The sequence below is a fragment of the Aulonocara sp. 'chitande type north' Nkhata Bay genome, linkage group LG3 (genome assembly GCF_057382095.1).
Source record: "Aulonocara sp. 'chitande type north' Nkhata Bay isolate Kocher_YH1m ecotype deep benthic linkage group LG3, A_spYH_male_GT1.1, whole genome shotgun sequence".
Classification (NCBI taxonomy): Eukaryota; Metazoa; Chordata; class Actinopteri; order Cichliformes; family Cichlidae; genus Aulonocara; species Aulonocara sp. 'chitande type north' Nkhata Bay.
This window is the reverse complement of record NC_141346.1, coordinates 57,055,676-57,077,846: the sequence shown is the minus strand read 5'-3', so window position 1 is coordinate 57,077,846 and position 22,171 is coordinate 57,055,676. Positions and strand designations below refer to the sequence as shown.

The window sequence follows — 22,171 nt, the reverse complement described above, 5'->3', positions numbered from 1 at the left end:
GGTTGCAGGGATCAGCTGACACAGATCCCTTCCACAGGCTGGTTAGTTATTTAAATGGTTTCAGGTTAGTTTATCTTCTCTAAAACTTCAGTGCACGGTTGCAGGGATCAGCTGACACAGATCGCTGGCACAGGCTGGTTAGTTATTTAATGGTTTTAACTTAGTTTATTTGATCTAAAACTTCAGTGCACGATTGCAGGGATCAGCTGAAACAGATCGCTGGTACAGGCTGGTTAGTTATTTAATGGTTTCAGTCAAGTTTATCTAAAACTTCAGTGCGCGGTTGCAGGGATCAGCTGACACAGATCGCTGGCACAGGCTGGTTAGTTATTTAATGGTTTCAACTTAGTTTATTTTCTCTAAAACTTCAGTGCACGGTTGCAGGGATCAGCTAACACAGATCCCTGACACACGCTGGTTAGTTATTTAATGGTTTCAACTTAGTTTATTTTCTCTAAAACTTCAGTGCACGGTTGCAGGGATCAGCTGACACAGATCCCTGGCACAGGCTGGCTAGTTATTTAATGGTTTCAGCTTAGTTTATCTAAAACTTCAGTGCACGGTTGCAGGAATCAGCTGACACAGATCGCTGGCACAGGCTGGTTAGTTATTTAATGGTTTCGGTTTGGTTTATTTTATCTAAAACTTCAGTGCACGGTTGCAGGGATCAGCTGACACAGATCGCTGGCACAGGCTGGTTAGTTATTTAATGGTTTCAGCTTAGTTTATCTAAAACTTCAGTGCACGGTTGCAGGGATCAGCTGAAACAGATCGCTGGTACAGGCTGGTTAGTGATTTAATGGTTTCAGCCAAGTTTATCTAAAACTTCAGTGCACGGTTGCAGGGATCAGCTGACACAGATCCCTGGCACAGGCTGGCTAGTTATTTAATGGTTTCAGCTTAGTTTATCTAAAACTTCAGTGCACGGTTGCAGGAATCAGCTGACACAGATCGCTGGCACAGGCTGGTTAGTTATTTAATGGTTTCAGCTTAGTTTATCTAAAACTTCAGTGCACGGTTGCAGGAATCAGCTGACACAGATCGCTGGCACAGGCTGGTTAGTTATTTAATGGTTTCGGTTTGGTTTATTTTATCTAAAACTTCAGTGCACGGTTGCAGGGATCAGCTGGCACAGATCGCTCGCACAGGCTGGTTGGTTATTTAATGGTTTCAGGTTAGTTTATTTGATCTAAGACTTCAGTGCATGGTCGCAAAGATCAGCTGACACAGATCCCTGGCACACGCTGGTTAGTTATTTAATGGTTTCAACTTAGTTTATTTTCTCTAAAAATTCAGTGCACGGTTGCAGGGATCAGTTGACAAAGATTCCTGGCACAGGCTGGTTAGTTATTTAATGGTTTCAACTTAGTTTATTTTCTCTAAAACTTCAGTGCACGGTTGCAGGGATCAGCTGACACAGATCGCTGGCACAGGCTGGTTAGTTATTTAGTGGTTTCAGCTTAGTTTATTTGATCTAAAACTTCAGTCCACGTTCGCAGGGATCAGCTGACACAGATCTCTGGCACAGCCTGGTTGGTTATTTAATGGTTTCAGCTTAGTTTATTTGATCTAAAACTTCAGTGCACGGTTGCAGGGATCAGCTGACACAGATCGCTCGCACAGGCTGGTTGGTTATTTAATGGTTTCAGGTTAGTTTATTTGATCTAAGACTTCAGTGCACGTTCGCAAAGATCAGCTGAAACAGATCGCTGGCACAGGCTGGGTAGTTATTTAATGGTTTCAACTTAGTTTATTTTCTCTTAAACTTCAGTGCACGGTCGCAGGGATCCGCTGACACAGATCGCTGGCACAGGCTGGTTAGTTATTTAATGGTTTCAGCTTAGTTTATTTGATCTAAAACTTCAGTGCACGGTTGCAGGGATCAGCTGACACAGATCCCTGACACACGCTGGTTAGTTATTTAAATGGTTTCAGGTTAGTTTATTTGATCTAAGACTTCAGTGCATGGTCGCAAAGATCAGCTGACACAGATCCCTGACACACGCTGGTTAGTTATTTAATGGTTTCAACTTAGTTTATTTTCTCTAAAACTTCAGTGCACGGTTGCAGGGATCAGCTGACACAGATCGCTGGCACAGGCTGGTTAGTTATTTAGTGGTTTCAGCTTAGTTTATTTGATCTAAAACTTCAGTGCACGGTCGCAGTGATCAGCTGACACAGATCGCTGGTTAGTTATTTAATGGTTTCAGCTTTGTTTATTTGATCTACAAATTCAGTCCACGTTCGCAGGGATCAGCTGACACAGATCTCTGGCACAGCCTGGTTAGTTATTTAATGGTTTCGGCTTAGTTTATTTGATCTAAAACTTCAGTGCACGGTTGCAGGGATCAGCTGACACAGATCGCTCGCACAGGCTGGTTAGTTATTTAATGGTTTCAGCTTAGTTTATTTTATCTTAAACTTCAGTGCACGGTCGCAGTGATCAGCTGACACAGATCGCTGGTTAGTTATTTAATGGTTTCAGCTTTGTTTATTTGATCTACAACTTCAGTCCACGTTCGCAGGGATCAGCTGACACAGATCTCTGGCACAGCCTGGTTAGTTATTTAATGGTTTCGGCTTAGTTTATTTGATCTAAAACTTCAGTGCACGGTTGCAGGGATCAGCTGACACAGATCGCTGGCACAGGCTGGTTAGTTATTTAATTGTTTCAGCTTAGTTTATTTTCTGTAAAACTTCAGTGCACAGTTGCAGGGATCAGCTAACACAGATCCCTGACACACACTGGTTAGTTATTTAATGGTTTCAACTTAGTTTATTTTCTCTAAAACTTCAGTGCACGGTTGCAGGGATCAGCTGACACAGATCGCTGGCACAGGCTGGTTAGTTATTTAGTGGTTTCAGCTTAGTTTATTTGATCTAAAACTTCAGTGCACGGTTGCAGGGATCAGCTGACACAGATCGCTGGCACAGGCTGGTTAGTTATTTAATGGTTTCAGCTTAGTTTATTTTATCTAAAACTTCAGTCCACGTTCGCAGGGATCAGCTGACACAGATCGCTGGCACAGGCTGGTTAGTTATTTAATGGTTTCAGCTTAGTTTATTTTATCTAAAACTTCAGTGCACGGTTGCAGGGATCAGCTGACACAGATCGCTGGCACAGGCTGGTTAGTTATTTTGTGGTTTCAGCTTAGTTTATTTTGATCTAAGACTTCAGTCCACGTTCGCAGGGATCAGCTGAAACAGATCGCTGGCACAGGCTGGTTAGTTATTTAATGGTTTCAGCTTAGTTTATTTGATCTAAAACTTCAGTGCACGGTTGCAGGGATCAGCTGACACAGATCGCTGGCACAGGCTGGTTAGTTATTTTGTGGTTTCAGCTTAGTTTATTTTGATCTAAGACTTCAGTCCACGTTCGCAGGGATCAGCTGAAACAGATCGCTGGCACAGGCTGGTCAGTTATTTAATGGTTTCAACTTAGTTTATCTAAAACTTCAGTGCACGGTTGCAGGGATCAGCTGACACAGATCGCTGGCACAGGCTGGTTAGTTATTTAATGGTTTCAACTTAGTTTATTTGATCTAAAACTTCAGTGCACGGTTGCAGGGATCAGCTGACACAGATCGCTGGCACAGGCTGGTTAGTTATTTAATAGTTTCAACTTAGTTTATTTGATCTAAAACTTCAGTGCACGGTTGCAGGGATCAGCTGACACAGATCGCTGGCACAGGCTGGTTAGTTATTTAATGGTTTCAGCTTAGTTTATCTAAAACTTCAGTGCACGGTTGCAGGAATCAGCTGACACAGATCGCTGGCACAGGCTGGTTAGTTATTTAATGGTTTCGGTTTGGTTTATTTTATCTAAAACTTCAGTGCACGGTTGCAGGGATCAGCTGACACAGATCGCTGGCACTGGCTGGTTAGTTATTTAATGGTTTCAGCTTAGTTTATCTAAAACTTCAGTGCACGGTTGCAGGGATCAGCTGACACAGATCGCTGGTACAGGCTGGTTAGTTATTTAATGGTTTCAGCCAAGTTTATCTAAAACTTCAGTGCACGGTTGCAGGGATCAGCTGACACAGATCGCTGGCACAGGCTGGTTAGTTATTTAATGGTTTAGGTTTGGTTTATTTAATCTAAAACTTCAGTGCACGGTTGCAGGGATCAGCTGACACAGATCGCTGGCACAGGCTGGTTAGTTATTTAATGGTTTAGGTTTGGTTTATTTGATCTAAAACTTCAGTCCACGTTCGCAGGGATCAGCTGACACAGATCGCTGGCACAGGCTGGTTAGTTATTTAATTGTTTCAGCTTAGTTTATCTAAAACTTCAGTGCACGGTTGCAGGGATCAGCTGACACAGATCGTTGGCACAGGCTGGTTAGTTATTTAATGGTTTCAACTTAGTTTATCTAAAACTTCAGTGCACGGTTGCAGGAATCAGCTGACACAGATCGCTGGCACAGGCTGGTTAGTTATTTAATGGTTTCGGTTTGGTTTATTTTATCTAAAACTTCAGTGCACGGTTGCAGGGATCAGCTGACACAGATCGCTGGCACAGGCTGGTTAGTTATTTAATGGTTTCAGCTTAGTTTATCTAAAACTTCAGTGCACGGTTGCAGGGATCAGATGAAACAGATCGCTGGCACAGGTTGGCTAGTTATTTAATGGTTTCAGCTTAGTTTATCTAAAACTTCAGTGCACGGTTGCAGGGATCAGCTGACACAGATCCCTGGCACAGGCTGGTTAGTTATTTAATGGTTTTAACTTAGTTTATTTGATCTAAGACTTCAGTGCATGGTCGCAAAGATCAGCTGACACAGATCCCTGGCACAGGCTGGTTAGTTATTTAGTGGTTTCAGCTTAGTTTATTTGATCTAAGACTTCAGTGCATGGTCGCAAAGATCAGCTGACACAGATCCCTGGCACAGGCTGGTTAGTTATTTAATTGTTTCAGCTTAGTTTATTTGATCTAAGACTTCAGTGCACAGTTGCAGGGATCAGCTGACACAGATCGCTGGTTAGTTATTTAATGGTTTCAGCTTTGTTTATTTGATCTACAACTTCAGTCCACGTTCGCAGGGATCAGCTGACACAGATCTCTGGCACAGCCTGGTTGGTTATTTAATGGTTTCAGGTTAGTTTATTTGATCTAAAACTTCAGTGCATGGTCGCAGGGATCAGCTGACACAGATCGCTCGCACAGGCTGGTTAGTTATTTAATGGTTCCAGGTTAGTTTATTTGATCTAAGACTTCAGTGCATGGTCGCAGGGATCAGCTGACACAGATCCCTGGCACAGGCTGGTTAGTTATTTAATTGTTTCAGCTTACTTTATTTTCTGTAAAACTTCAGTGCACAGTTGCAGGGATCAGCTAACACAGATCCCTGACACACGCTGGTTAGTTATTTAATGGTTTCAACTTAGTTTATTTTCTCTAAAAATTCAGTGCACGGTTGCAGGGATCAGTTGACAAAGATTCCTGGCACAGGCTGGTTAGTTATTTAATGGTTTCAACTTAGTTTATTTGATCTAAGACTTCAGTGCACGGTTGCAGGGATCAGCTGACACAGATCCCTGGCACAGGCTGGTTAGTTATTTAATGGTTTTAACTTAGTTTATTTGATCTAAAACTTCAGTGCACGATTGCAGGGATCAGCTGAAACAGATCGCTGGTACAGGCTGGTTAGTTATTTAATGGTTTCAGCCAAGTTTATCTAAAACTTCAGTGCGCGGTTGCAGGGATCAGCTGACACAGATCGCTGGCACAGGCTGGTTAGTTATTTAATGGTTTCAGCTTAGTTTATCTAAAACTTCAGTGCACGGTTGCAGGGATCAGCTGACACAGATCGCTGGCACAGGCTGGTTAGTTATTTAATGGTTTAGGTTTGGTTTATTTAATCTAAAACTTCAGTGCACGGTTGCAGGGATCAGCTGACACAGATCGCTGGCACAGGCTGGTTAGTTATTTAATGGTTTAGGTTTGGTTTATTTGATCTAAAACTTCAGTCCACGTTCGCAGGGATCAGCTGACACAGATCGCTGGCACAGGCTGGTTAGTTATTTAATTGTTTCAGCTTAGTTTATCTAAAACTTCAGTGCACGGTTGCAGGAATCAGCTGACACAGATCGCTGGCACAGGCTGGTTAGTTATTTAATGGTTTCGGTTTGGTTTATTTTATCTAAAACTTCAGTGCACGGTTGCAGGGATCAGCTGACACAGATCGCTGGCACAGGCTGGTTAGTTATTTAATGGTTTCAGCTTAGTTTATCTAAAACTTCAGTGCACGGTTGCAGGGATCAGATGAAACAGATCGCTGGCACAGGTTGGCTAGTTATTTAATGGTTTCAGCTTAGTTTATCTAAAACTTCAGTGCACGGTTGCAGGGATCAGCTGACACAGATCCCTGGCACAGGCTGGTTAGTTATTTAATGGTTTTAACTTAGTTTATTTGATCTAAGACTTCAGTGCATGGTCGCAAAGATCAGCTGACACAGATCCCTGGCACAGGCTGGTTAGTTATTTAGTGGTTTCAGCTTAGTTTATTTGATCTAAGACTTCAGTGCATGGTCGCAAAGATCAGCTGACACAGATCCCTGGCACAGGCTGGTTAGTTATTTAATTGTTTCAGCTTACTTTATTTTCTGTAAAACTTCAGTGCACAGTTGCAGGGATCAGCTGACACAGATCGCTGGTTAGTTATTTAATGGTTTCAGCTTTGTTTATTTGATCTACAACTTCAGTCCACGTTCGCAGGGATCAGCTGAAACAGATCTCTGGCACAGCCTGGTTGGTTATTTAATGGTTTCAGGTTAGTTTATTTGATCTAAAACTTCAGTGCATGGTCGCAGGGATCAGCTGACACAGATCGCTCGCACAGGCTGGTTAGTTATTTAATGGTTTCAGCTTTGTTTATTTGATCTACAACTTCAGTCCACGTTCGCAGGGATCAGCTGACACAGATCTCTGGCACAGCCTGGTTGGTTATTTAATGGTTCCAGGTTAGTTTATTTGATCTAAGACTTCAGTGCATGGTCGCAGGGATCAGCTGACACAGATCCCTGGCACAGGCTGGTTAGTTATTTAATTGTTTCAGCTTACTTTATTTTCTGTAAAACTTCAGTGCACAGTTGCAGGGATCAGCTAACACAGATCCCTGACACACGCTGGTTAGTTATTTAATGGTTTCAACTTAGTTTATTTTCTCTAAAAATTCAGTGCACGGTTGCAGGGATCAGTTGACAAAGATTCCTGGCACAGGCTGGTTAGTTATTTAATGGTTTCAACTTAGTTTATTTGATCTAAAACTTCAGTGCACGGTTGCAGGGATCAGCTGACACAGATCCCTGGCACAGGCTGGTTAGTTATTTAATGGTTTTAACTTAGTTTATTTGATCTAAAACTTCAGTGCACGATTGCAGGGATCAGCTGAAACAGATCGCTGGTACAGGCTGGTTAGTTATTTAATGGTTTCAGCCAAGTTTATCTAAAACTTCAGTGCGCGGTTGCAGGGATCAGCTGACACAGATCCCTTGCACAGGCTGGTTAGTTATTTAATGGTTTCAACTTAGTTTATTTGATCTAAAATTTCAGTGCACGCTTGCAGGGATCAGCTGACACAGATCGCTGTCACAGGCTGGTTAGTTATTTAAATGGTTTCAGGTTAGTTTATTTGATCTAAGACTTCAGTGCACGGTCGCAGTGATCAGCTGACACAGATCGCTGGTTAGTTATTTAATGGTTTCAGCTTTGTTTATTTGATCTACAACTTCAGTCCACGTTCGCAGGGATCAGCTGACACAGATCTCTGGCACAGCCTGGTTGGTTATTTAATGGTTTCAGCTTAGTTTATTTGATCTAAAACTTCAGTGCACGGTTGCAGGGATCAGCTGACACAGATCGCTCGCACAGGCTGGTTAGTTATTTAAATGGTTTCAGGTTAGTTTATTTGATCTAAAACTTCAGTGCACGGTTGCAGGGATCAGCTGACACAGATCCCTTGCACAGGCTGGTTAGTTATTTAATGGTTTCAACTTAGTTTATTTGATCTAAAATTTCAGTGCACGCTTGCAGGGATCAGCTGACACAGATCGCTGTCACAGGCTGGTTAGTTATTTAAATGGTTTCAGGTTAGTTTATTTGATCTAAGACTTCAGTGCACGGTCGCAGTGATCAGCTGACACAGATCGCTGGTTAGTTATTTAATGGTTTCAGCTTTGTTTATTTGATCTACAACTTCAGTCCACGTTCGCAGGGATCAGCTGACACAGATCTCTGGCACAGCCTGGTTGGTTATTTAATGGTTCCAGGTTAGTTTATTTGATCTAAGACTTCAGTGCATGGTCGCAGGGATCAGCTGACACAGATCCCTGGCACAGGCTGGTTAGTTATTTAATTGTTTCAGCTTACTTTATTTTCTGTAAAACTTCAGTGCACAGTTGCAGGGATCAGCTAACACAGATCCCTGACACACGCTGGTTAGTTATTTAATGGTTTCAACTTAGTTTATTTTCTCTAAAAATTCAGTGCACGGTTGCAGGGATCAGTTGACAAAGATTCCTGGCACAGGCTGGTTAGTTATTTAATGGTTTCAACTTAGTTTATTTGATCTAAAACTTCAGTGCACGGTTGCAGGGATCAGCTGACACAGATCCCTGGCACAGGCTGGTTAGTTATTTAATGGTTTTAACTTAGTTTATTTGATCTAAAACTTCAGTGCACGATTGCAGGGATCAGCTGAAACAGATCGCTGGTACAGGCTGGTTAGTTATTTAATGGTTTCAGCCAAGTTTATCTAAAACTTCAGTGCGCGGTTGCAGGGATCAGCTGACACAGATCCCTTGCACAGGCTGGTTAGTTATTTAATGGTTTCAACTTAGTTTATTTGATCTAAAATTTCAGTGCACGCTTGCAGGGATCAGCTGACACAGATCGCTGTCACAGGCTGGTTAGTTATTTAAATGGTTTCAGGTTAGTTTATTTGATCTAAGACTTCAGTGCACGGTCGCAGTGATCAGCTGACACAGATCGCTGGTTAGTTATTTAATGGTTTCAGCTTTGTTTATTTGATCTACAACTTCAGTCCACGTTCGCAGGGATCAGCTGACACAGATCTCTGGCACAGCCTGGTTGGTTATTTAATGGTTTCAGCTTAGTTTATTTGATCTAAAACTTCAGTGCACGGTTGCAGGGATCAGCTGACACAGATCGCTCGCACAGGCTGGTTAGTTATTTAATGGTTTCAGGTTAGTTTATTTGATCTAAAACTTCAGTGCACAGTTGCAGGGATCAGCTAACACAGATCCCTGACACACGCTGGTTAGTTATTTAATGGTTTCAACTTAGTTTATTTTCTCTAAAAATTCAGTGCACGGTTGCAGGGATCAGTTGACAAAGATTCCTGGCACAGGCTGGTTAGTTATTTAATGGTTTCAACTTAGTTTATTTTCTCTAAAACTTCAGTGCACGGTTGCAGGGATCAGCTGACACAGATCGCTGGCACAGGCTGGTTAGTTGTTTAGTGGTTTCAGCTTAGTTTATTTGATCTAAAACTTCAGTGCACAGTTGCAGGGATCAGCTGACACAGATCGCTCGCACAGGCTGGTTAGTTATTTAATGGTTTCAACTTAGTTTATTTTATCTAAAACTTCAGTGCACGGTCGCAGTGATCAGCTGACACAGATCGCTGGTTAGTTATTTAATGGTTTCAGCTTTGTTTATTTGATCTAAAACTTCAGTCCACGTTCGCAGGGATCAGCTCACACAGATCTCTGGCACAGGCTGGTTGGTTATTGTTGTTAAAGACAAGTAGTTAAACATATGCCATTTTATGACCAGTAGTCAAGGTAGTCAATTAGCTTAACAGCTGCAGGCCATATATTATCCTTTAGTTCTAATGGTGTGCTATGTATGTAGTTTAGTCTCTATTATACTCTTGAATAAAAGAAACATAATCATTTGTAGTTCATTAGACAAAATGTGCATTACTCTGTATCCTTGATCAGCTGTGAATGTCTGACACTGTCTTCTTGAGAATGTTTTACTGCTGAATCATGTGAAGAAGGCCATAATAGGGAGACTAGGTGTCTGGGCAGAAGAGATAAAACCACATTCTTTACCCCCCTTCCAGTTTCACACAGAAAGACAGGGAGGCAAGGTCAGGAGCCAGGCTCACTAAGAATTAGAAAAACATGTGAAGATGCAGCTTTTATGACAAAGAGGGGGGCTGGGATTAGCTATAAAAGTCTGTGAAAGTTGCCACCATTTTGAGACATGCTGTCGAACCTCTGCAGGCATCTCTCCCGTCCGGACGTTGTAATGCTCTTGTTGTGAATTGTACCGAAATAAATGTTTGTTGATTGAGCATATATACACCGAGTATTGTCCTTCCTTCAGCCCAAAGATTCAAAGAACTGCTTGTTTTCAACATTATTTAATGGTTTCAGCTTAGTTTATTTGATCTAAGACGTAAGTGCACGGTTGCAGGGATCAGCTGACACAGATCGCTGTCACAGGCTGGTTAGTTATTTAAATGGTTTCAACTTAGTTTATCATAAAAAACTTCAGTGCACGGTTGCAGGAATCAGCTGAAACAGATCGCTGGCACAGGCTGGTTAGTTATTTAATGGTTTCAACTTAGTTTATCTAAAACTTCAGTGCACGGTTGCAGGGATCAGCTGACACAGATCGCTGGCACAGGCTGGTTAGTTATTTAATGGTTTCAGCTTAGTTTATCTAAAACTTCAGTGCACGGTTGCAGGGATCAGATGAAACAGATCGCTGGCACAGGCTGGCTAGTTATTTAATGGTTTCAGCTTAGTTTATCTAAAACTTCAGTGCACGGTTGCAGGAATCAGCTGACACAGATCCCTGGCACAGGCTGGTTAGTTATTTAATGGTTTCAGCTTAGTTTATCTAAAACTTCAGTGCACGGTTGCAGGAATCAGCTGACACAGATCGCTGGCACAGGCTGGTTAGTTATTTAATGGTTTCGGTTTGGTTTATTTTATCTAAAACTTCAGTGCACGGTTGCAGGGATCAGCTGACACAGATCGCTGGCACAGGCTGGTTAGTTATTTAATGGTTTCAGCTTAGTTTATCTAAAACTTCAGTGCACGGTTGCAGGGATCAGCTGAAACAGATCGCTGGTACAGGCTGGCTAGTTATTTAATGGTTTCAGCTTAGTTTATCTAAAACTTCAGTACACGGTTGCAGGGATCAGCTGAAACAGATCGCTGGTACAGGCTGGCTAGTTATTTAATGGTTTCAGCTTAGTTTATCTAAAACTTCAGTGCACGGTTGCAGGGATCAGCTGACACAGATCGCTGGCACAGGCTGGCTAGTTATTTAATGGTTTCAGCTTAGTTTATCTAAAACTTCAGTGCACGGTTGCAGGGATCAGCTGACACAGATCCCTTGCACAGGCTGGTAGTTATTTAATGGTTTCAACTTAGTTTATTTTATCTAAAACTTCAGTGCACGGTCGCAGGGATCAGATGAAACAGATCGCTGGCACAGGCTGGCTAGTTATTTAATGGTTTCAGCTTAGTTTATCTAAAACTTCAGTGCACGGTCGCAGTGATCAGCTGACACAGATCGCTGGTTAGTTATTTAATGGTTTCAGCTTTGTTTATTTGATCTAAAACTTCAGTGCACGGTTGCAGGGATCAGCTGAAACAGATCGCTGGTACAGGCTGGCTAGTTATTTAATGGTTTCAGCTTAGTTTATCTAAAACTTCAGTGCACGGTTGCAGGGATCAGCTGACACAGATCGCTGGCACAGGCTGGCTAGTTATTTAATGGTTTCAGCTTAGTTTATCTAAAACTTCAGTGCACGGTTGCAGGGATCAGCTGACACAGATCCCTGGCACAGGCTGGCTAGTTATTTAATGGTTTCAGCTTAGTTTATCTAAAACTTCAGTGCACGGTTGCAGGGATCAGCTGAAACAGATCGCTGGTACAGGCTGGCTAGTTATTTAATGGTTTCAGCTTAGTTTATCTAAAACTTCAGTGCACGGTTGCAGGGATCAGCTGACACAGATCGCTGGCACAGGCTGGCTAGTTATTTAATGGTTTCAGCTTAGTTTATCTAAAACTTCAGTGCACGGTTGCAGGGATCAGCTGACACAGATCCCTGGCACAGGCTGGTTAGTTATTTAATGGTTTTAACTTAGTTTATTTGATCTAAAACTTCAGTGCACGATTGCAGGGATCAGCTGAAACAGATCGCTGGTACAGGCTGGTTAGTTATTTAATGGTTTCAGCCAAGTTTATCTAAAACTTCAGTGCGCAGTTGCAGGGATCAGCTGACACAGATCCCTTGCACAGGCTGGTTAGTTATTTAATGGTTTCAACTTAGTTTATTTTATCTAAAACTTCAGTGCACGGTCGCAGGGATCCGCTGACACAGATCGCTGGCACAGGCTGGTTAGTTATTTAAATGGTTTCAGGTTAGTTTATTTGATCTAAGACTTCAGTGCATGGTCGCAAATATCAGCTGACACAGATCCCTGGCACAGGCTGGTTAGTTATTTAATGGTTTCAACTTAGTTTATTTTCTCTAAAACTTCAGTGCACGGTTGCAGGGATCAGCTAACACAGATCCCTGACACACGCTGGTTAGTTATTTAATGGTTTCAACTTAGTTTATTTTCTCTAAAACTTCAGTGCACGGTTGCAGGGATCAGCTGACACAGATTGCTGGTTAGTTATTTAATGGTTTCAGCTTTGTTTATTTGATCTACAACTTCAGTCCACGTTCGGAGGGATCAGCTGACACAGATCTCTGGCACAGCCTGGTTGGTTATTTAATGGTTTCAGGTTAGTTTATTTGATCTAAAACTTCAGTGCACGGTCGCAGTGATCAGCTGACACAGATCGCTGGTTAGTTATTTAATGGTTTCAGCTTTGTTTATTTGATCTACAACTTCAGTCCACGTTCGCAGGGATCAGCTGACACAGATCTCTGGCACAGCCTGGTTGGTTATTTAATGGTTTCAGGTTAGTTTATTTGATCTAAAACTTCAGTGCACGGTTGCAGGGATCAGCTGACACAGATCGCTCGCACAGGCTGGTTAGTTATTTAATGGTTTCAGGTTAGTTTATTTGATCTAAGACTTCAGTGCATGGTCGCAGGGATCAGCTGACACAGATCCCTGGCACAGGCTGGTTAGTTATTTAATTGTTTCAGCTTACTTTATTTTCTCTAAAAATTCAGTGCACGGTTGCAGGGATCAGTTGACAAAGATTCCTGGCACAGGCTGGTTAGTTATTTAATGGTTTCAACTTAGTTTATTTTCTCTAAAACTTCAGTGCACGGTTGCAGGGATCAGCTGACACAGATCGCTGGCACAGGCTGGTTAGTTGTTTAGTGGTTTCAGCTTAGTTTATTTGATCTAAAACTTCAGTGCACGGTTGCAGGGATCAGCTGACACAGATCCCTGGCACAGGCTGGCTAGTTATTTAATGGTTTCAGCTTAGTTTATCTAAAACTTCAGTGCACGGTTGCAGGAATCAGCTGACTCAGATCGCTGGCACAGGCTGGTTAGTTATTTAATGGTTTCGGTTTGGTTTATTTGATCTAAAACTTCAGTGCACGGGTGCAGGGATCAGCTGACACAGATCCCTGGCACAGGCTGGTTAGTTATTTAATGGTTTTAACTTAGTTTATTTGATCTAAAACTTCAGTGCACGATTGCAGGGATCAGCTGAAACAGATCGCTGGTACAGGCTGGTTAGTTATTTAATGGTTTCAGCCAAGTTTATCTAAAATTTCAGTGCGCGGTTGCAGGGATCAGCTGACACAGATCCCTTGCACAGGCTGGTTAGTTATTTAATGGTTTCAACTTAGTTTATTTTATTTTAAACTTCAGTGCACGGTCGCAGGGATCCGCTGACACAGATCGCTGGTTAGTTATTTAATGGTTTCAGCTTAGTTTATTTTATCTAAAACTTCAGTGCACGGTCGCAGGGATCAGCTGACACAGATCGCTGGCACAGGCTGGTTAGTTATTTAATGGTTTCAGCTTTGTTTATTTGATCTAAAACTTCAGTCCACGTTCGCAGGGATCAGCTGACCCAGATCGCTGGCACAGGCTGGTTAGTTATTTAATGGTTTCAGCTTAGTTTATTTGATCTAAGACTTCAGTGCACGGTTGCAGGGATCAGCTGACACAGATCGCTGGCACAGGCTGGTTAGTTATTTAATGGTTTCAGCTTAGTTTATTTTATCTAAAACTTCAGTGCACGGTCGCAGTGATCAGCTGACACAGATCGCTGGTTAGTTATTTAATGGTTTCAGCTTAGTTTATTTGATCTAAAACTTCAGTCCACGTTCGCAGGGATCAGCTGACACAGATCTCTGGCACAGGCTGGTTGGTTATTTAATGGTTTCAGCTTAGTTTATTTGATCTAAAACTTCAGTGCACGGTTGCAGGGATCAGCTTATAAAGATTCCTGGCACAGGCTGGTTAGTTATTTAATGGTTTCAACTTAGTTTATTTTCTCTAAAACTTCAGTGCACGGTTGCAGGGATCAGCTGACACAGATCGCTGGCACAGGCTGGTTAGTTGTTTAGTGGTTTCAGCTTAGTTTATTTGATCTAAGACTTCAGTGCACGTTCGCAAAGATCAGCTGAAACAGATCGCTGGCAAAGATCCCTTGCACAGGCTGGTTAGTTATTTAATGGTTTCAGCTTAGTTTATTTTATCTTAAACTTCAGTGCACGGTCGCAGGGATCAGCTGACACAGATCGCTGGTTAGTTATTTAATGGTTTCAACTTAGTTTATTTTATCTTAAACTTCAGTGCACGGTCGCAGGGATCAGCTGACACAGATCGCTGGTTAGTTATTTAATGGTTTCAGCTTTGTTTATTTGATCTAAAACTTCAGTCCACGTTCGCAGGGATCAGCTGACCCAGATCGCTGGCACAGGCTGGTTAGTTATTTAATGGTTTCAGCTTAGTTTATTTGATCTAAGACTTCAGTGCACGGTTGCAGGGATCAGCTGACACAGATCGCTGTCACAGGCTGGTTAGTTATTTAATGGTTTCAGCTTAGTTTATTTGATCTAAGACTTCAGTGCACGGTTGCAGGGATCAGCTGACACAGATCGCTGTCACAGGCTGGTTAGTTATTTAAATGGTTTCAACTTAGTTTATCATAAAAAACTTCAGTGCACGGTTGCAGGAATCAGCTGGAACAGATCGCTGGCACAGGCTGGTTAGTTATTTAATGGTTTCAGCTTAGTTTATCTAAAACTTCAGTGCACGGTTGCAGGGATCAGCTGACACAGATCGTTGGCACAGGCTGGTTAGTTATTTAATGGTTTCAACTTAGTTTATCTAAAACTTCAGTGCACGGTTGCAGGAATCAGATGAAACAGATCGCTGGCACAGGCTGGCTAGTTATTTAATGGTTTCAGCTTAGTTTATCTAAAACTTCAGTGCACGGTTGCAGGGATCAGCTGACACAGATCCCTGGCAGAGGCTGGCTAGTTATTTAATGGTTTCAGCTTAGTTTATCTAAAACTTCAGTGCACGGTTGCAGGAATCAGCTGACACAGATCGCTGGCACAGGCTGGTTAGTTATTTAATGGTTTCAGCCAAGTTTATCTAAAACTTCAGTGCACGGTTGCAGGGATCAGCTGACACAGATCCCTGGCACAGGCTGGCTAGTTATTTAATGGTTTCAGCTTAGTTTATCTAAAACTTCAGTGCACGGTTGCAGGAATCAGCTGACACAGATCGCTGGCACAGGCTGGTTAGTTATTTAATGGTTTCGGTTTGGTTTATTTTATCTAAAACTTCAGTGCACGGTTGCAGGGATCAGCTGGCACAGATCGCTCGCACAGGCTGGTTAGTTATTTAATTGTTTCAGCTTACTTTATTTTCTGTAAAACTTCAGTGCACATTTGCAGGGATCAGCTAACACAGATCCCTGACACACGCTGTTTAGTTATTTAATGGTTTCAACTTAGTTTATTTTCTCTAAAAATTCAGTGCACGGTTGCAGGGATCAGTTAACAAAGATCCCTGGCACAGGCTGGTTAGTTATTTAATTGTTTCAGCTTACTTTATTTTCTGTAAAACTTCAGTGCACATTTGCAGGGATCAGCTAACACAGATCCCTGACACACGCTGTTTAGTTATTTAATGGTTTCAACTTAGTTTATTTTCTCTAAAACTTCAGTGCACGGTTGCAGGGATCAGCTGACACAGATCGCTGGCACAGGCTGGTTAGTTATTTAGTGGTTTCAGCTTAGTTTATTTGATCTAAAACTTCAGTCCACGTTCGCAGGGATCAGCTGACACAGATCTCTGGCACAGGCTGGTTAGTTATTTAATGGTTTCAGTTTAGTTTATTTGATCTAAGACTTCAGTGCACGTTCGCAAAGATCAGCTGAAACAGATCGCTGGCACAGATCGCTCGCACAGGCTGGTTGGTTATTTAATGGTTTCAACTTAGTTTATTTTATCTTAAACTTCAGTGCACGGTCGCAGGGATCCGCTGACACAGATCGCTGGTTAGTTATTTAATGGTTTCAGCTTAGTTTATTTTATCTAAAACTTCAGTGCACGGTCGCAGGGATCAGCTGACACAGATCGCTGGTTAGTTATTTAATGGTTTCAGCTTTGTTTATTTGATCTAAGACTTCAGTCCACGTTCGCAGGGATCAGCTGACCCAGATCGCTGGCACAGGCTGGTTAGTTATTTAATGGTTTCAGCTTAGTTTATTTGATCTAAGACTTCAGTGCACGGTTGCAGGGATCAGCTGACACAGATCGCTGGCACAGGCTGGTTAGTTATTTAATGGTTTCAACTTAGTTTATTTTATCTAAAACTTCAGTGCACGGTCGCAGTGATCAGCTGACACAGATCTCTGGCACAGGCTGGTTAGTTATTTAATGGTTTCAACTTAGTTTATTTTATCTAAAACTTCAGTGCACGGTCGCAGTGATCAGCTGACACAGATCTCTGGCACAGGCTGGTTAGTTATTTAATGGTTTCAGCTTAGTTTATTTGATCTAAGACGTAAGTGCACGGTTGCAGGGATCAGCTGACACAGATCACTGGCACAGGCTGGTTAGTTATTTAATGGTTTCAGCTTAGTTTATTTGATCTAAAACTTCAGTGCACAGTTGCAGGGATCAGCTGACACAGATCGCTGTCACAGGCTGGTTAGTTATTTAAATGGTTTCAACTTAGTTTATCATAAAAAACTTCAGTGCACGGTTGCAGGAATCAGCTGACACAGATCGCTGGCACAGGCTGGTTAGTTATTTAATGGTTTCGGTTTGGTTTATTTTATCTAAAACTTCAGTGCACGGTTGCAGGGATCAGCTGACACAGATCGCTGGCACAGGCTGGTTAGTTGTTTAATGGTTTCAGCTTAGTTTATCTAAAACTTCAGTGCACGGTTGCAGGGATCAGATGAAACAGATTGCTGGCACAGGCTGGCTAGTTATTTAATGGTTTCAGCTTAGTTTATCTAAAACTTCAGTGCACGGTTGCAGGGATCAGCTGACACAGATCCCTGGCACAGGCTGGCTAGTTATTTAATGGTTTCAGCTTTGTTTATTTGATCTACAACTTCAGTCCACGTTCGCAGGGATCAGCTGACACAGATCTCTGGCACAGGCTGGTTGGTTATTTAATGGTTTCAGCTTAGTTTATTTGATCTAAAACTTCAGTGCACGGTTGCAGGGATCAGCTGACACAGATCTCTGGCACAGCCTGGTTGGTTATTTAATGGTTTCAGCTTAGTTTATTTGATCTAAAACTTCAGTGCACGGTTGCAGGGATCAGCTGACACAGATCCCTGGCACAGGCTGGTTAGTTATTTAATTGTTTCAGCTTACTTTATTTTCTGTAAAACTTCAGTGCACATTTGCAGGGATCAGCTAACACAGATCCCTGACACACGCTGGCTAGTTATTTAATGGTTTCAACTTAGTTTATTTTCTCTAAAAATTCAGTGCACGGTTGCAGGGATCAGTTGACAAAGATTCCTGGCACAGGCTGGTTAGTTATTTAATGGTTTCAACTTAGTTTATTTTCTCTAAAACTTCAGTCCACGTTCGCAGGGATCAGCTGACACAGATCTCTGGCACAGCCTGGTTAGTTATTTAGTGGTTTCAGCTTAGTTTATTTGATCTAAAACTTCAGTCCACGTTCGCAGGGATCAGCTGACACAGATCTCTGGCACAGATCCCTTGCACAGGCTGGTTAGTTATTTAATGGTTTCAACTTAGTTTATTTTATCTTAAACTTCAGTGCACGGTCGCAGGGATCCGCTGACACAGATCGCTGGTTAGTTATTTAATGGTTTCAGCTTAGTTTATTTTATCTAAAACTTCAGTGCACGGTCGCAGGGATCAGCTGACACAGATCGCTGGTTAGTTATTTAATGGTTTCAGCTTTGTTTATTTGATCTAAAACTTCAGTCCACGTTCGCAGGGATCAGCTGACCCAGATCGCTGGCACAGGCTGGTTAGTTATTTAATGGTTTCAGCTTAGTTTATTTGATCAAAGACGTAAGTGCACGGTTGCAGGGATCAGCTGACACAGATCGCTGGCACAGAAAGAAAACATCTCCCTGTCATTGGCTTTCATTTGAAAATGAAATTAGAATGACAACATGTTAATATGCTTGCAAATTATTTTAATGGGTTGATAAACATTTGTGGAAGTGCCGATGTAGGGCAGGATGCTTCCTACACCTGTGGCATGCACTTGTGTTTCTGTAAATGAATTGCTTGGACGAAGCGTTTTCCACAGTTATTACAGGGGAATGGTTTTTCTCCTGTGTGAATACGCTGGTGCATTTTCAAGTTCCCTAAGTGAGAGAACCTTTTTCCACACTCATCACAGGGGAATGGTTTTTCTCCTGTGTGGGTGTATTGGTGTCTTTTCAAAGGACTTCGGTGAGTGAAGGTCTTTCCACACTCTTCACAGAGGAATGGTTTTTTTCCACTGTGCCCAAACTGATGCACCTGAAGATGAACTAACTGGGCAAAGCTCTGGCCACACTGATCACAAGAATAGGGTTTTTGTCCAGTGTGCAGATGCTGATGGACCTTCAAACTTAATAGTGTTTTGAACATTTTCCCACACTGCTCACAGAGGTATCGTTTGGTGTGAACTTTTGTGCGCAGATCCAGCTGTTCTTCAGTTGAATCTACCCCCTTCTTATGGTGAGGTCTTCTTTGCATTTTCCCGGTCTGTATATAAAGAGAAAGAAGAGATGGACAGAGTAACAACAATCTACAACCATTTGATCTGATAGACTTCCTCCTTACAAAGACTGAGGTGTTGTGAAAAAGTGGAAATGGGAAATTACTGAAGAGTTGTTGTGTCCTTCTTTCATAAACTCCTCCCGCCAGGTGAGGGATGAAAAACGTGTTTGTAGTCAGAAGATGTTTTGATGCAGTCAGCATGCTCATTACCCCAACAATATTTTGCATATTAATTATACATGTTTTTTACCCATTTATATGTAACTTAAACAGGCTATTTACAAGTAAGCAAAGTAATCCTGTTCACACGTCACCAAATGCAAACACAAACCCACTATTCAACAACGGAAACTCTGTGCTTCCCCATCTGATTCCATAATTGGAGTCAGCAGGGAAACTGCAATTTTAGTGAAAGGTAAGTAAAAATATATCCTGGCTGTACCTGTAATGCCAAAAATGCTAAATTAACTGTTCCCCTGGCCCCTTTGGGAACATTTTTATGTCACTGTGAAGTTTACCTTTCACCTTCACATAAGATAAGATAAGATAAACCTTTATTAGTCCCACACATAGGAAATTTGTTTGTTCACAGCAGAAAGTGGACAGTAAAAAGTTAAGAGCAGCAAAGTCTACTCTTCATTCTATCAGAAACAGTTATCACAGCTCGTACATTTTCTTTTTACACATATATGTAAGCACTGAGCCAAATTTAGTAATGCCAACACATTAAAAGAACAACATTTGTCTCTTATGTATGATACATCTATATATACACTGTAACAGATACTTGTCTTTGAGTGAAGATTTAAGGTGATATAAATAAATAACTGCAACTTGAATCTTTACTGAAGCTCAGTATTTGACACAGAGTTCAAACTCACTGCTGTAATAACTAATAATGATTAATATAATAACTATAATATTGGCCATATTATAGTTACATTACCAAAGTGAGATGATTTTAGTCTCATGAACAACACTATCTAATTGTTATTTACTAGCTAATCTTAAAATGACTGTTCAGTACAGAAATGAAGCCCAACAATCATGTTTGTACAGTCCTGTGGTCTCAGCCTCAGATTCTTATCAAATCACACAGAGCTCATGTAGAAACAAATGTACAAAATATGTTCTCCTTCATTTCTGTCAAACAAAGCTGTATGAAACGTTTCCAAGCCTCGCACTTCCGGCCTTAACGGTCTTTGAGTACGCGGACCTTGAGGACCGTTAAGGCTGCGTACTTTAAAGCTGCAGACCCCGAATTGGGATACAGCCTTAACGTCGTTTTCCTTCGCTATTTAAATTCACAAGCACTACATAATCTCATAGTGCCACCTACCTGGCATTCCTCGGGATCAGCAGTTAATTTTCATGAGGCAATTTTAGGTGGGTTACACTTGGAATGCCATGTCTCTTCCTTATCTAATGTGTCACGTTAAAGTGACTTACCTCTGCCACTGTGAGCATTTGGCTGCTGGTGTTACTCAGTGAATCAGCTCTGACAAACATAAAGATAATAAGTTTAGAGAAAAATTATCCAAATACTGCCTTAAAAACAACAATGATGTTAAGACTTCTCATCCAAGCACATAAATGAAAAACAACATATGTACCTTTAAAATTTAGCTTGAAAATATGATTAAATACTTTAAAGTAGCAATAAGAAAGATAATCAAGTTAGATACTACAAATTTACAGACATTTCGTCTCGTGTTTGTGCCTAGTTTTAAAGATAAACTGGACCTGAAACATGAATTCAATTGAAAATAACACAATTAAAAGGAAAAAAAAAACACTGAATGTCCTTTGATTTACTAAAACTACCACTGACCACCAGTTTTTTTCTTACCCTTGGCATGTGAGGGACATTTGTTTTGGTCCTGCTTAATGCTTGCCTTCACTGAACTCTGAGAGATGCACCAATGGTTCCCATGGTATCCAAAGCTGACTCCACTTCATAAGGTTCCAGAAGTGAATTTAAAAATCAACACCAAGTATTTAATGAACCACAAATCCCAGCAGGATAACAACCACTGGTGTTTTTTCCTCCAAACTTTATTTATTCAAAGTCATAAACAAAACAAAATAATAACTAACAACGAAATCAAAAATGACATAAAAGAAATAAAACCCACTCAAACTCATTATTGAACAAAATCAGTTACATTTACATTTCATCTTGTCAGAATATAATACACACAGCATATTAAATTCAACAAGATGAAGGTGTTCATAGTGTATTTGTATTGAGTATTACATAAGATGTATGTAGTTTAAACTCAACTTAAACTCTAACAGATCAACAGATCATGCATTTATAACAGCTCTCCACACAGCCCTTTCTCTAGCATTTTATTTTCATTCATTTTCACTTTCATTAGCAGATGTAAAGAGGGTTTTTTTATATATATATCTTATTAAAAGCCCCTCTGATATGTTATATATATCTATAAAAAAAAATCTGTCTCGCTCATGTCTGCAGTAGGCTCACTTAGCATAGGGGGTCTAGCCTCAGAACCCTTACTGGATACAGACATCCCAGGCGGGAATGAAACTTGCGATCCTCGGCTCCAAAGGCCTGTAGATATATATATATATATATATATATATATGTCCAGCTGGGATAGCCTCCATTATCATTAATGGAGCTCCAGTGGAGAGCGTGCAGTCCTTCAAGTATCTCGGTGTCAACATCTCCTCAGACCTGACATGGTCTGCCCACATTCAGGTCCAGACCAAAAAGGCTAGGCAGTGCCTGTACAACCTACGACAACTGAGGAAGTTCAGGGTCTCTCCAGTGATCCTCAGGACTTTCTATACAGGTGCTGTGGAGAGATGTGAGAGATTTTGAAGGACCCATCCCATCTGTTGCTGGGATGGGACGGGTGCCCCCCACCCCCCTATTATCCTTAAGTGACTGAGACAGGACTCATTATCATATTCAAATCAAATCAAATCAAATCACTTTTATTGTC

General features: G+C 41.4%; 1 long non-coding RNA gene across 1 annotated transcript; it reads right to left on the bottom strand.

Moving 5' to 3' along the window:
- Window positions 1-18,615: 18,615 nt before the first annotated feature.
- On the bottom strand, window positions 18,616-21,502 carry LOC147336263 (uncharacterized). Its single transcript, XR_015128262.1, has 3 exons — window positions 21,046-21,502; window positions 20,646-20,694; window positions 18,616-19,181 (listed from the first exon to the last, which is right to left on the bottom strand). It is a non-coding gene; the product is annotated as an uncharacterized LOC147336263 (long non-coding RNA).
- Window positions 21,503-22,171: the final 669 nt, after the last annotated feature.